This window comes from Dermochelys coriacea, chromosome 3, assembly GCF_009764565.3.
Source record: "Dermochelys coriacea isolate rDerCor1 chromosome 3, rDerCor1.pri.v4, whole genome shotgun sequence".
Taxonomy (NCBI): domain Eukaryota; kingdom Metazoa; phylum Chordata; order Testudines; family Dermochelyidae; genus Dermochelys; species Dermochelys coriacea.
In genome coordinates this window covers 125,427,757-125,441,131 of record NC_050070.1, presented here as the reverse complement: position 1 = coordinate 125,441,131, position 13,375 = coordinate 125,427,757, and the positions used below count along the sequence as shown (strand labels likewise).

At 43.6% G+C, this 13,375-nt stretch overlaps 1 long non-coding RNA gene across 1 annotated transcript; it reads right to left on the bottom strand.

The window, feature by feature from the left end:
* Positions 1-6,986: 6,986 nt before the first annotated feature.
* LOC119852526 lies at positions 6,987-9,253 on the bottom strand. The gene is made up of 2 exons (XR_005291706.1): positions 9,096-9,253; positions 6,987-7,092 (listed from the first exon to the last, which is right to left on the bottom strand). It is a non-coding gene; the product is annotated as an uncharacterized LOC119852526 (long non-coding RNA).
* Positions 9,254-13,375: the final 4,122 nt, after the last annotated feature.

The following is a 13,375-nucleotide window of genomic DNA, read 5'->3' as shown; positions in this document are numbered from 1 at the left end:
AGACACTTCTCTCTGTCTGGTCGTGTGTGTAGTGACCCTGGATTGCACACAGAGTCAAATGCTAGTCAAGAGATGGCAAAAATCTTCAAGAGGGGGAAATTTAGAGGGGGAAGAAAAAAAAGCAGCAGGAAGGGATCCTGTTTATAGACAATGGAATGTTGGGGTACACCGGGGGGTGGGGCAGTGTGCAGACATACATCCTGGATTCTTCACTGAGGAGGCAAGCTAACAGCATGTTTGTCTTATGAATGTGGGGGAGGAGGGATCACAGCTAAGCTGGACTGAAAAATGCTGGGTGAGCATTACTCCACAAGACATGCATGTACCTAGTTAAGTAAATTTAGGCTCTAGAATGTGTGTTATGATTTTATATGTAACCATTTGTTTCCAGTATTTCTACTTGCTCTCAATTGAATCTCCATACGGTGTTTAGTAAATTTCTCCCTGATTTCAAAATAAACATATCTGAGTGCTGCGTGTTGAGCCAAGTGGTGATCTGAGGTGAAGCTGGTAAGCTCGGGCGCACTGTTTCTTTGGAAGCAGCAAATCTGTGAACACTGAGTGTCCAGTGGACCAGGGGCTGGATCCTCCAGGGAGGCCCTCAGAGGACTCAAGAGTTGGAATGTGCCCATCACTAACCTGTAGAGACAGCAGGGCCTGCAAGGACTAGAGAGGAGTGCTTGTGTTGCCCATAGCTGGTGGAGTTGGGGAGCTGACCCATAGCAAGCAGACAAGACTTCCTTATTTGAAGGACAGATGGTAGCAAGGTGCCTGACAACCCTGGGTATCCCCAAAGAAGCATCACAGGGGTGTTTCTTTTAAATGACACCTGCTGCTCTCTCTCAGTTTGTGCCAGATTCTGTTTGGCCCGTATATGGGCACATGGTAGGAATAGAAGAGAGGGTGCAAGAAGCCTCTCTCACTTGAGCAACACATGTAAAGAACACAAAGAACTGCAATCTCTGTGCTTGGAGCAGTGCCAAGGTTCCACCTCCCTTATTTCCCAGGAGGTACACAGTGTCCCAAAGGGGATAAAGAGAAAATGGGCCTCAGGGACTGGCTGACTGCACATGGGGCAATAATCCGCAGCCCACAATAAAAGATTATAGTTGTGGGAAAGCTTCCCCTGTACGTGTGGAAACTCCAAGACCACCCTGACTCATTAGAACAGGAGTGGCTAACCTGTGGCTCCAGAGCCACATGCGGCTCTTCAGAAGTTAATACGCGGCTCCTTGTATAGGCACCAACTCCGGGGCTGGAGCTACAGGAGCCAACTTTCCAATGTGCCAGGGGGTGCTCACTGCTCAACCCCTAGCTCTGCCACAGGCCCTGACCCCACTCCACCCCTTCCCACGCCCTCTCCTGAGCCTGCTGTGCCCTCGCTCCTCCCCCAAAACTCCTGCACGCCACAAAACAGCTGATCAGGAGGTGGGGGAGGGAAGGGGAGGCGCTGATCGGTGGGCTGCCAGTGGGTGGGAGGCGCTGGGAGCAGGGTGAGGGAGCTGATGGGGGGCTGCTGACGTATTACTGTGGCTCTTTGGCAATGTACATTGGTAAATTCTGGCTCCTTCTCAGGCTCAGATTGGACAACTCTGCATTAGAAGCAGGATGTCCCCAATGCAAGCCTGGGATGGGGTCACTTTACTCTGTCCCTAAACAAGGCCATTCAAGCCCTTATTAATTCTGGCAGCCGATTCTTTTTTGGAGGATTTCTGATTTTTCTTTTAAGTTTCCCAGCACAAAGTTAAAGCAGAAGTTCCAACTGATCCTAATTGCAGCCACGTGCCGGCTCCAACGCTTGCTCATAGGAATAACTCAACCACGCCAGATGGTACCTGATTTATCAGACTTTGGGGAGGGTACTTCAGAACAAAATGCCTGCAAAAGCGTCTGTAGGAACAGGGAAGGAGTGACTGCACTTTCTTTGTGATGCTTAATCACTCCGATAGACATTTTTATAAGGAGAGCACAGTCAAGCCCAATCAGTATGGATGTTTATTAGTAAATACCTACCTATTTTTTTTTAAACAAAGATGGCTCACGCACTTGGTAACCAGGGCCGGCTCCAGGCACCAGCGAACCAAGCAGGTGCCTGGAGCAGCAAATGTAAAGGGGCAACAGGACGTCGGGCTCTGGGGTGGCAATCTGCCCACGGCGGCAGTGGGAATTCGGCGACCGCTCTGTCACAGCGCGTTTCGCGCTTGGCGACAATTCGGTGGTGGAGACGCGTCTCTTCTTTGGCAGCTGCACCATCACTCCAGCTCCGCGTTTGGCAGCAAGGTTTTTTTTTTTCTTTTTTTTTTTTTTGCTGCTTGGGGCGACAGAAACGCTGGAGCTGGCCCTGTTGGTAACACAGAGCCTTTTGCTCCTAGGCTACTGGACCAAATCCAGACCACTCCTGTATTTACCAAGCATGAACCATTCAATAGTTGTTTGGTGGCCTATGTAAGATATGTTCTAGGGAGAAGGGGTTTTGTTCCAATTCCTAGAGAATAAGTGCCCATGTAATAACTCACTATTCACCCTCTTAAACTACTTCTCCCGGAAAAGGTTTGGCCACATTTCTAGGGAGGAAAAGCTTGTGAACCTGCCTGTTCTGTAACTGCCCAGTGATTAGATCTCGGTCTTGAATGGCTCTCAGTCTTGAAAGGCTGCCTTTTTCACAGACATTGAAATTACTTAAAAATTACATTTAAAGGAGAAAACTGACTTTGTACTAAGGATCCAATGGTGCATGAAGTAGAGGCTGGGCCCCCTGTGAAAGAAGCAAAGAAGTGTCACTCCCAGGATGCTCTGGAGGCCAAAGCTAGCCATGGACAGTTTCTATGCCTTCACACTAGCTCCAGGGCTCCCTTTCTCCCCTGGTTACCTAGAGATCAGTACTCAATAGAGATGCAATTCCAGGGACATCTCAGTACACTTACAGGGGCCTTCCATGAGGGAAAGGGACTGAATTAAAGGGGGCTTCCCACAGTGCAGAGTATTCCACAGAAAGTCAATATAGCCTCAGGTGGTATTAGCTTTTCTGGAAATTCTCTGGGAAGGGGTGTGGGTGTGTTGTGGGGAGGTAAGAGAGTCATCTGTGATTCTATCCTCCCCGGTCATCCCTATGCAAACTGGGGGATAGTGGCAAGTAAACTGTTGCTCACACACCCACTTTTGCATAAACAGGAATAAAGCCACATGGGCTCACCAACACATGATCTGCCCCCATCATTCTAGCCTTTCGTGATCCCTCTGTATTATTTCCCCAGCCCCATTCATGTTTGCCCAATATTTTTATATAAATGTTTGTTATTTCCACTTTTCTTGATATATTAACAATCGTGAGAAGGAGGAAAAGCAGATGCTTTAGCATACAACGAATAGATATATAGTATATAGTGGAAATAAACCATAGTTCTAAATATAATCTTCAGAAATAAATTTCCTATCATGCAGGATTTATTTCTACTTTTAATCTGTGTATACTAAATTATACAAGTTCAGTACATCTAGTGAATGATAAAGTGATTAGTCCATCCTCTCCTACATCTCCCAATTTAGTATCTGGATTTAATAAATGTGCTGTTTACCCTTTTCTTCCAAGGCATGAATAAATATGGTAAAGAAAATAGAGTCTAGCAGTGATCCCCGCGACACCCCAGGTGGACACCTCTCCAGGATTCAATACTTTGTTGTAAATCATTGCCATTTATTTATACTCCTTCCATCCATGTGACAGTGCTTATCCCCAAGTCAGTAACAATTAATTGTTCAAGATAGGAGGCATTGTATCAAATGCTTCCCTAGTATCTAGAGCTGTACTGTATATTACATCTATGCCATCCTTCCCATCAGCCACACATTTTGTAATTTAAAAAGGCAATCAAAAAAGGGATGATTTACTCTTTATAAACCCCTGCATTTATTTCTTATGATTCCAATAGCCTTTTGGTGCTTGCAGATATTTTTCCTTTAATATTTGTTTCATTATTTTACTAAGGACAGATAGTGATTTCCATTAGTTGATATCACATTTGCTCCTCCACCCTCAGTCCCTCTCAAAACATCTAATACCTCACATTCTCCTCCACTATTCAAAAATAATCATGAATAATTCAAGAAGTATATTAGCTAATTCTGGGAACATCCTAGGCTGCGCATTAGCCAGACTTCTGATTTTTACTCTATATCACCATTTCAAATTTTGGATCATTCAGCTTTAAACAACCACAGCTAGAGCAAGTGAACAGGTTTTCTTCAAACATTGCTTGTTTAGTAGATCTCATTCAGACTTAAGAATCAACCCAAGTTTGAAGACTTATGTACTGTATTAGGGAGGTGTTTAAAAAAATCTAGTTTGTATTATATTGTATTATTTGACAAAGATTTATAATAATGATATCCAGAGAGACCATATTTAGGTATAAGAACACAGGAGCAGAGTTAAGGATAACCTTTCAAACTTCCCTTCCATTTCATACTTTTGAGTGTTTGATTTCTCAGCCTTAAAGTTCTATTTAATGGTAGTGGTCTTTTTAAAATATTTTGGTTTTATAAATGGGATGCTTCTGGAGTGAAGTGGACTTGATTTTTTTGTTTGATTTGTTTTTTAAATAAAGGAAAATTCCAAGATCTGGAACTATTTCCCTTTACACTGGGAAGGCCTGTGCCTTTTCTGAGGCTAGCAGAATCCAGCCTTCTATTAATCTAGACCTCCTGGGTACCTAGTTTAATATGCCCCTTTATCTTTATTTGGCAACTGGTGTGTCAGGAAACAGATTTTATTTAACATGCAGTAAGTCACTACTTTACTGAATGGCACTCACTAAATCAATCCCCATTAAGTAGAATTTATGCTAATACTGTCCCAAGTAATTATTTGTTATTGTCACTCACTCATCAGCCTAATCAGCTTTTTAGTAGATGCATTTTGAAAGCTTTAATTGTGTTAGCTCTCATCCAATTCTCCCCCCGCCCCCAAGTTTAGCCAAATGCTTATTCATATTTAAGGCATAGTTCCATTCTGAAAGGGGCCTCTAAAATAAAGCTGCATGAGTCCATGTTTTTTGTCTGTCAATCAGTTTCCATATCAAATGTGGTCAGTTTACAAGTAGACATATGTTTTTTTCTAACTACTGGCCCCACAAACTCAGCCTGGACTGTGACTGTCTTTCCATCTCACACATAGTCCATAATAAGAAAGATTCTGTTGGCTAAATGAGGCCCTTGTCTACACCTACAACACTATTTTATTTTCAGTGGGTTTGCATAGGTGTAACTGATTGGACATCAGTAAACAATTATTGTAGGGCCTGATTGAAAGCCTATTGAAGTCAATTGGCTCCCATTAATTTCTATGGTTTTGGATCAGGCCCTTAATGCACAAGATGGAATACAATCCAGCTCCAGTCTGTTAGCTCTACAGAGACAACCTAGCTAACAAGCAAAAACTGTTTTTCAGGTCTATGGCCAAGCCAAAAGATTGCGGGGGGGGGGGAGGGATTAGTTTGTTTTGAACACCCCCCCCCAATTTACTCAATGAAATAAAAAATCCCCCCAAAATTCATTCAGGTCAAAAAGAAAAGTTGCTTTGAATCAACTTTACATTTCAAAGCTGTCATTATGAAACTACATTTTTGAAGCTGTTTTGATATTTTTTTCCTAGTGCACACTATTTCAATATTTCTTAAATTTTTGATTTCAGGTTTTCTGGCTGAAGCTATTCACCCAAATTCATGAATAGTTTTTGTGCTCTCCCCCTGCCCCCTACCAAAATGCATTTTTCAACAAATTTACTATTTGCCAAAAAAAATTCACCCAGCTCTAGTGCAGGTCTATTTCTATCACTGAAGTAAGTGATCTGATTCTGAATACACACAGAGACCAGATCGGCTGAGTAAGAAGGTACCATTTTTATAGAACCACTTTTCTGACTATAAGGGATATTTATGCATCAACCTTACTGTTCAGAGTTCAGTCATTTTTAACTTATCCTTCACTAAAAAACAAACGTTGCAATGATTTTTTTCTCCAAATGGGGAAGAAAAAAATATAGTCACCTACATAATACTAGAAAACAAAAAAGATTTTACTTAAACTCTCTGCAGCAGGGTTGTGCGTTCAGCCAGCAGGCCTAGTGGTCAGGCCCTGCTGCTCTAGTCTCTCTTTCACTTCAATGTTTTAGGGACGCCTGGCTATGGGTCAGCTTTCTTGCTGGGAATACCCTAGTCCTGCCCATCCTAGGACTAGCCAAAGGGGAACCCTGGGTGAGTAGGGGGACCCAGACTCTCTCACTCCTTGAAAGGGTGACAGCATGTGCCTGTCTACACTTGACCCACCTCCTGTTCACCTTCTGGGCCACTTGCTATCACTTCCGACATCTCAGTTTAGGGCATGGCTGCTGTTTGATTATAGTCCTTTGCGCCAAATCCGCCCAAGTCTCAGGGCTGATGCAGACAACCCTCTGGTGCCCCACATTGTTCTCCCTACCTCTGGGGTGATGTCTCCAATAAGAGACAGGGGAAAAGACTCACAGCAGGACCACTTCAGTAAGTGCTTCAATTCTTCCTGTCTCAGGACAGTGTTTGTGTTCCTCCCCCTAGCTTGGGTTGCTGGAACTCGTTTTATACTGCTCCTTTTCCCAGGAGCATGCTCAGTAGTGCCTGAGGCTTTCCTGGCCCAGTCCTATTCCAGCCGTTCCCCTGCCTGGGCCTTAGTGTGCATTTGTAAGCCCCATCTGACCCTCCCAGAACTCCATGCACAGACCAAGCATGGAAAAAATAGAGCCCAAAGGTTCTGATATAAACTGAAACAAAACAATTATAATGAAAATGGTTTTTAACCTTACCTACTTTGATTGTGTCGGATAATACACCAACGTTAAGATAGTCATCAAGAGTGACCAGGTTTAGAAATGAGAGTGAATTGTTTTTTAAATCTCTAATGTATTTGAGTTTATAATAATGGGAAAATTGCTTCACAAATCACACCACAGAGCAAGCTGGGTACAAGTCTTCTTTAAGAGTCCTTATTTTGGCTTGAAATGATTCACTGTACATATAAAACTCCCCCATTGTCCTCCGTTGATACATCGTTCAGCTTTACCTTCTGCAAAGACAAAGCCAAGAGGAGGATTAAAACCAGAAGAAAATCTCCCATATGAATTAGTTTAACGCCCCAGTGTTTTAGTACAGTAAATATTCTCTTCTTCCTACTTTCCTTAGAGGCAGAAATCAATACAGCTGACTTACTTGGAGGTATCTCTTCCCTCCAAGCGTTCTAGTGCAGGTAACTCAAGGAACTACCGGTAAATTATCCTTTCAAGAAAACCCCTATTCATTATATATTTACCTATAGTGAACACAATACATGCCCCTACTCTTGTTGTTATAAAGGATGGGCAACTCCTCTTTCCTGCCCTGTAGGCCAGGAAAGAAATGTAATGGGTGGTCATCTTAAGTCTCTAGCAAATGCTTATGTATCAAATGAGCAACCAAATTGAAGGAAATTCAGATGCGTATGTACAAGACTAAGGGCTAGTCTACACTAGAAGCACATCAGCAGCACGGCTGAACTTATGCAGTCATACTGCTGTAGCGTGTCCAGTGAAGTCATTCTATGCTGACGGGACAGAGCTCTCCCGTCAGCATTATAAAACCACCTCCATGAGAGGCAGACAGGAGAGAGCTTCTCCCGCCAACATAGCACTGTCCAAACCAGTGCTTAGGTCGGTGTAACTTACATCACTCAGCAGAGTGGCTTATTTACACTCCCAAGTGACATAAATTATACCGAAGTAAGTGGTAGTGTAGACAAGGCCTAGGAGAGGTTTGAAAGGCCAAGAGTTCCCAACACAAAGCAGGTCGAAGTGTCAAGTTTTAGCACACCCTGCTTGTGATTTTTAAATCTTCCTTAAAAGAAAAGGAGTACTTGTGGCACCTTAGAGACTAACAAATTTATTAGAGCATAAGCTTTCGTGAGCTACAGCTCACTTCATTGGATGCATTTCATCGGATGAAGTGAGCTGTAGCTCACGAAAGCTTATGCTCTAATAAATTTGTTAGTCTCTAAGGTGCCACAAGTACTCCTTTTCTTTTTGCGAATACAGACTAACACGGCTGCTACTCTGAAACCTGTTGAATCTTCCTTGTAAGAGTTGCAAAGCAAATATAAAGCTTCATTTTACTTATCCAGGGAGCTTTCCTAAAGAGGGAGAGACACACTTAGCTTTAGCTGTTTGCTTTCTGAAATTTACGTCTGCTTATGAAATGTAGGCGGCACACATTATGGCTTTTCTAAAATGAAAATAAACACTTCCCTGATTGGTGGATAAAGTTAACAGAAATTGATAAATTACTTTCTATCCCACTGGGCAAGAAAATCTCCAAAGTTTTAGATTTCAATTGTATGAGAAATTACTTCTGCAATTCAGCCAGCAGGAGCAAATTTAACTGTGTTTTTTAATCTTATCTGAGTGTGACAAAAATCAGAAATTTCATAGCTTTGCCACTGTAACATATGAATGCGCAAGTTACAAGGGCTCTGTTTAGAGCATTCTAATTTATGAATGCCACCTGCGTATTTGTAATGCTCATTTGAAAGTTAGGAATTCTTAGGATGCTGGAAGACTGCTCTCCAACTCACGTCAGCTGCACTGCCTAAAGGAACAGAAGGTAACACGCAGAAAGGATTACTGCTTGAGCTACACAAGGTCTGTTTCACACTTCCCTGAGCACACTCTCTGCGCTTAGGCTTCTGAGCGCTCAACAGTTAGTTAAAGCACTGACTAAGAATATATTTGCTGGAGTTTGAATTAGTCTCTTTTTTAAAAATTCTTCTTTTGGCAACTTCAGTATTAAAAATGTTCACAGTTTTCAGGAATACCTGTCACTGAGTTATTACTTCTATTCTGGGAACAGGGCTGCTGTCTCAGTGAAGGCTGCTGTTTTAATGGTACAGCAGGGTATTCCCACCAGGTTACCAGACAGAGTAGGATTTAGGTAATTCAGGTCCTGTTAGAAATTAGGGAGTTTCAAAACTGCACTGGGAAAGCAGAGACCTCACTACTCTCTATTAAGGGCATCTGCCCTCCACCTGTCAAAGTTACTTACATGGCGATTCTGTGGCTATTACACTCAGTCTCTCCTAGATATATAAATAGCAGTGTCGGCAAGAAATGTCTTCAGCAAGCCAGGAAATTATGCCCATTCCTCTCTGATGATGATTTAGACACAATGATGTATGCTTGTGTCTCCTCCAGGTGACACATTGCAACACTCTGTCTGGGGAAGACCAAGAAGTAGTCATGGAAGCTCTGGCACACAGCAGTCCACTACTAGGCATGGGAAACAGAACATATCACATTGGCTCCCTTCCAGTTCTGTTTCAGGTCCCCTGTCCTGATCTTTAAAGTTCCTCAGCAGTTTCCTCAGTTTCTCAGGATGAGCCCAAGTCTTGCCATTTAGGTCTCTTCTCCTTATGTTAGCCTTCCCTAATGGCCTAGCAAGATTAGTCCTGGAACAAGATTCCCATCAAGAATGATCTAAGTTAGGAATGTGGCATAGAGTTCAGATGCTCACCCAGAGCTTACATAGCAATTGAACTCTTATGGCTAAATCCTGCAGTCCTTATTCAGGCCAAATTCCAGCTGACTTTCATGGGACTTCAGGATTGAGCCCTTTGACTGAAATTCTCATGATCTTTCAGTATTTTCTGTTTAGACTAGAAATTCCACAAGAACAATTTCAACATAATGATGCCCTTCTTGTTCCAGGCACAACCTCACATCTGAAATTCAGATGGAGAATGTGAATGAAAACAAAAAAAGTAAAGAGAAAATTCAACCACAACATTTCAGAAATACTACAAAGGTTCTGTTTGGGTATAGTCCTAGAAATGGGCAAAGCATTGAAACATTATCCTTTTCCTCCATATCAGTGTATCCATCTATGCCAAATTAAGATGCCTTTACATGTTTGTGTATTATATATATATATATATTGTGACAGAGTTGGGCTAGATGGCTATAGAAGAGTAATAGAAGGCAGATATATTAGCCCCAGGCTAAGTAGGTCCCTTTTCCCTGGATAAGGTAACAGGAAAGGTTCCAGAACAATCAGGAACCTTCTGGAGACAATTAAGACAGGCTGATTAGAACACCTGCAGCCAATCAAGAAGCTGCTAGAATCAATTAAGGCAGGCTAATCATGGCACCTGGGTTTTAAAAAGGAGCTCACTTCAGTTTGTGGTGTGCGTGTGAGGAGCTGGGAGCAAGAGGCACTAGGAGCTGAGAGTGAGAACACGGACTGTTGGAGGACTGAGGTGTACAAGCATTATCAGATACCAGGAGAAAGGTCCTTTGGTGAGAATAAAGAAGGTGTTGGGAGGAGACCATGGGGAAGTAGCCCAGGGAGTTGTAGCCGTCGCACAGCTGTTCCAGGAGGCACTCTAGACAGCTGCATTCCACAGGGCCCTGGGCTGGACCCCAGAGTAGAGGGCAGGCCCGGGTTCCCCCCAAATCCTCCCAACTCCTGGTCAGACACAGGAGGAGTCGACCTGGACTGTGAATTCAGAAAAATGGCCAAGCTGAGGGCTGCCGTGAAGCTACAAGGGGAGCAAATCTGCCAATAAGTGCAAGACCCACCAAGGTAGAGCAGGAACTTTGTCACAATATATATATAAATTTAGATACAGAATCAATGGATTCTGGTAGGCATTTGTGTTCTTTACTAGGTATTTGCATGTGGGAATTCTTGCTTTATATTCTTCTACATATTGTGGTGAAACTTCCTGTGTGTGTGTGTGTGCGTGCGTGCGTGCGTGCGTGCGCACACACACACACACACACAAACAGCAACACGCACAGCAAGTTTCACCACAATATGTAGACGACTATAAAGTAAGAATTCCCACATGCAAATACCTGGTAGAGAACACAAATGCCTACCAGAATCCATTGATTCTGTATCTAAATTACATACAAACACACACACACACACACACAAGAGAAAACAGAATTCAGCTACAAATACAAAATACATGTATATTGTTGAGAGCATAAGAGAAAGCTGGTCCTTTTCTCTACTATAACAACAAGCATGATAGCCATCTAATCATGTATTGAGAGAGTGTAGCTGCCTAGTTTCCACTGTAGCCACAAGATACCATTTTATTTCTGGCTCATCTAGCTGTTCAGTCTGTTGTGTCCCTGAGGATAATTAGTCTTGAACTCAGGGAAACGATTTATCTTACACCAGGGATATTCTATCAAATACCTCTTCACAAAGAACTCTTTTAATAGATAGAAAACACTCCCTGAGGAAAATGATTATGTTTTAGGCCTTCTAGCCATTTCAAGCAAGTGCCATATCTGAAATCACAGAGTCTTCCTTTGGTAACTGGGTGGTAGGCAATTAGCATTATTTTGAACTGAAAAGGCTGTGTCACCATGACAGCCTCAAAGGAGCAAGTTATTTTTAAACAAACCTGTTTTTCCCATCCCAATCTGTTTTACTTTCCCTACAAATATTACACAGTACTACTGGACAGAGTCGTGATTTAGGCCTCATCTACACTGACAGCGGCGGGTAAGGTACGGATAGCTACATGCCACAGTGAAAAGCAGGCTGTGTGTCACTACACATGACAGTGAAAAGCTCCAGCAATGAGGAATGAGAGGGACACGACACTGCTAAAAGCAGCAGTGTAGACCTGGGAAGCACTGCTTGGATGTGTAGAGAGCCATGTAGATTACATGCTCCGAGGGTCTGGCGTGTCTTTACTCGCCTAAGCTGTGCCTTGTCAGCTACACTGCCATTTATACCTGTACTGGGGAGCATGCAGTGTATGTGCTCTACATGCCACAGTGCACGAAGCCAAAGCCATAGAGAAAGCCCGAAATCTGGGCTCTTTCCTGAGAGAGAAAGAAATAAAAGTGACAGTTCACAGCTACTGCAGGTAATGGCTGCAAACTGAAATCTTTCCCCAGAAGTCCCCAAAGGCTCTTTTAAATATTCTATGACTTCACTTGTGTCCAGAAGCACCTCCCAGGGAGAAAACACATTTCTCTTTCTGTTGGCAGAAAGGCACTGAATTGTCGTTATCAGTTTGTTTTTGCAGTCCTCCCAGGTAGCCAATTAACGGAAAGAAAAGTTATTTGAGCTTTTACCTAATGCAATATCTGGCTGTGCCACAAGGGCATTAATTTGAGCTCCACCGTACCTTAGAGATGGCGACTGTGAAACTAGATTCCCCCACTCTGAGAATTAAAATACTATCACCAAATAAAAGGGAAGGAGTATAAAAATAAGCAAATCCCGGACTGCTCTATTCCCCGCCATACTCCCCGCCATGAATACTGTCCTTGTTGCAGTGAAGACGTCAGCTGTTTGCTGCCTTTGGAGCAGTACGAAAACCTTTCTTCACCACGTAAAGGAATCTTGAGATAAGGGCATCTCTTGTTGTTCACACACATAGAGGAGCGTGCGGATCTTTCGAGGGGCCACCACAGGGAGTTACATCTTGAAGTCCGTACTTAGTTTTTATTCTCACTACAGCAAAACTCCACTTGGTATCAGTCCTAATTAATGACTGAATAAGGATTTAGGGATTGGGCACATTATTAACAACCCATCAGGCTACCCGGATAATAGTAAATGACATTCATCCCTCATTAAAATGTCCTTTTATACAATTTTCCCTAATTATGAAAAAAGGAAGAAATGGAGATTACCTCTTTCACCAGACGCGAGACCACACACTTATGATGTATAGGAGACAGGACCCCATTGAAGCCAAAGGGAGTTTTGCCATTTACACCAGCAGGGCCAGGATTTCACCCATGGTCTAGTGCAGCATTTCTCAAATGCAGCCACATGTGGCCACCAGGGGCTTTTCTTGCAGCCTCAGCCTCCTGGGCAGTGGTTTGGACTAAGGAGCGGGGGACAAAGCAAGTGGCCCATCCCCAGGGGCTACCAACAGTGGTTGTGCCCCGCCTCCTTCTGGAGACACACAAGCTGGAGGAGCAAGCAGTTAGCAAGTTCCCCCACCTTCTCGGGAATGGTGGGGTTGGGCTTCAGCCCTGGGGTAGCAGGCGGCAGACTCCAGCTATGGGGCTTCGGGCTCTGTCCCCTGGGTGTGGGGCTTTGGGCTTCTTTCTCCAGCTATGGGATGGCTGGCTCTGTCCTCGAGCTTCCCCGCCCCTCTCCCCCATCACCTCCGGCACCCGTTGCCTCCCGCAGTGCCCCATCGCTCCTGGCCCCCGCTGCCTCTGTATGCACCTCCCCATCCGGGACTTAATTTGTCCCCGAGCTTGCAGGGGCTGAGTAAGTTTGCTGTGAAAAGCGATATCAACAAACATACAAATATCACTTTTCACAACAAACTTACTTAT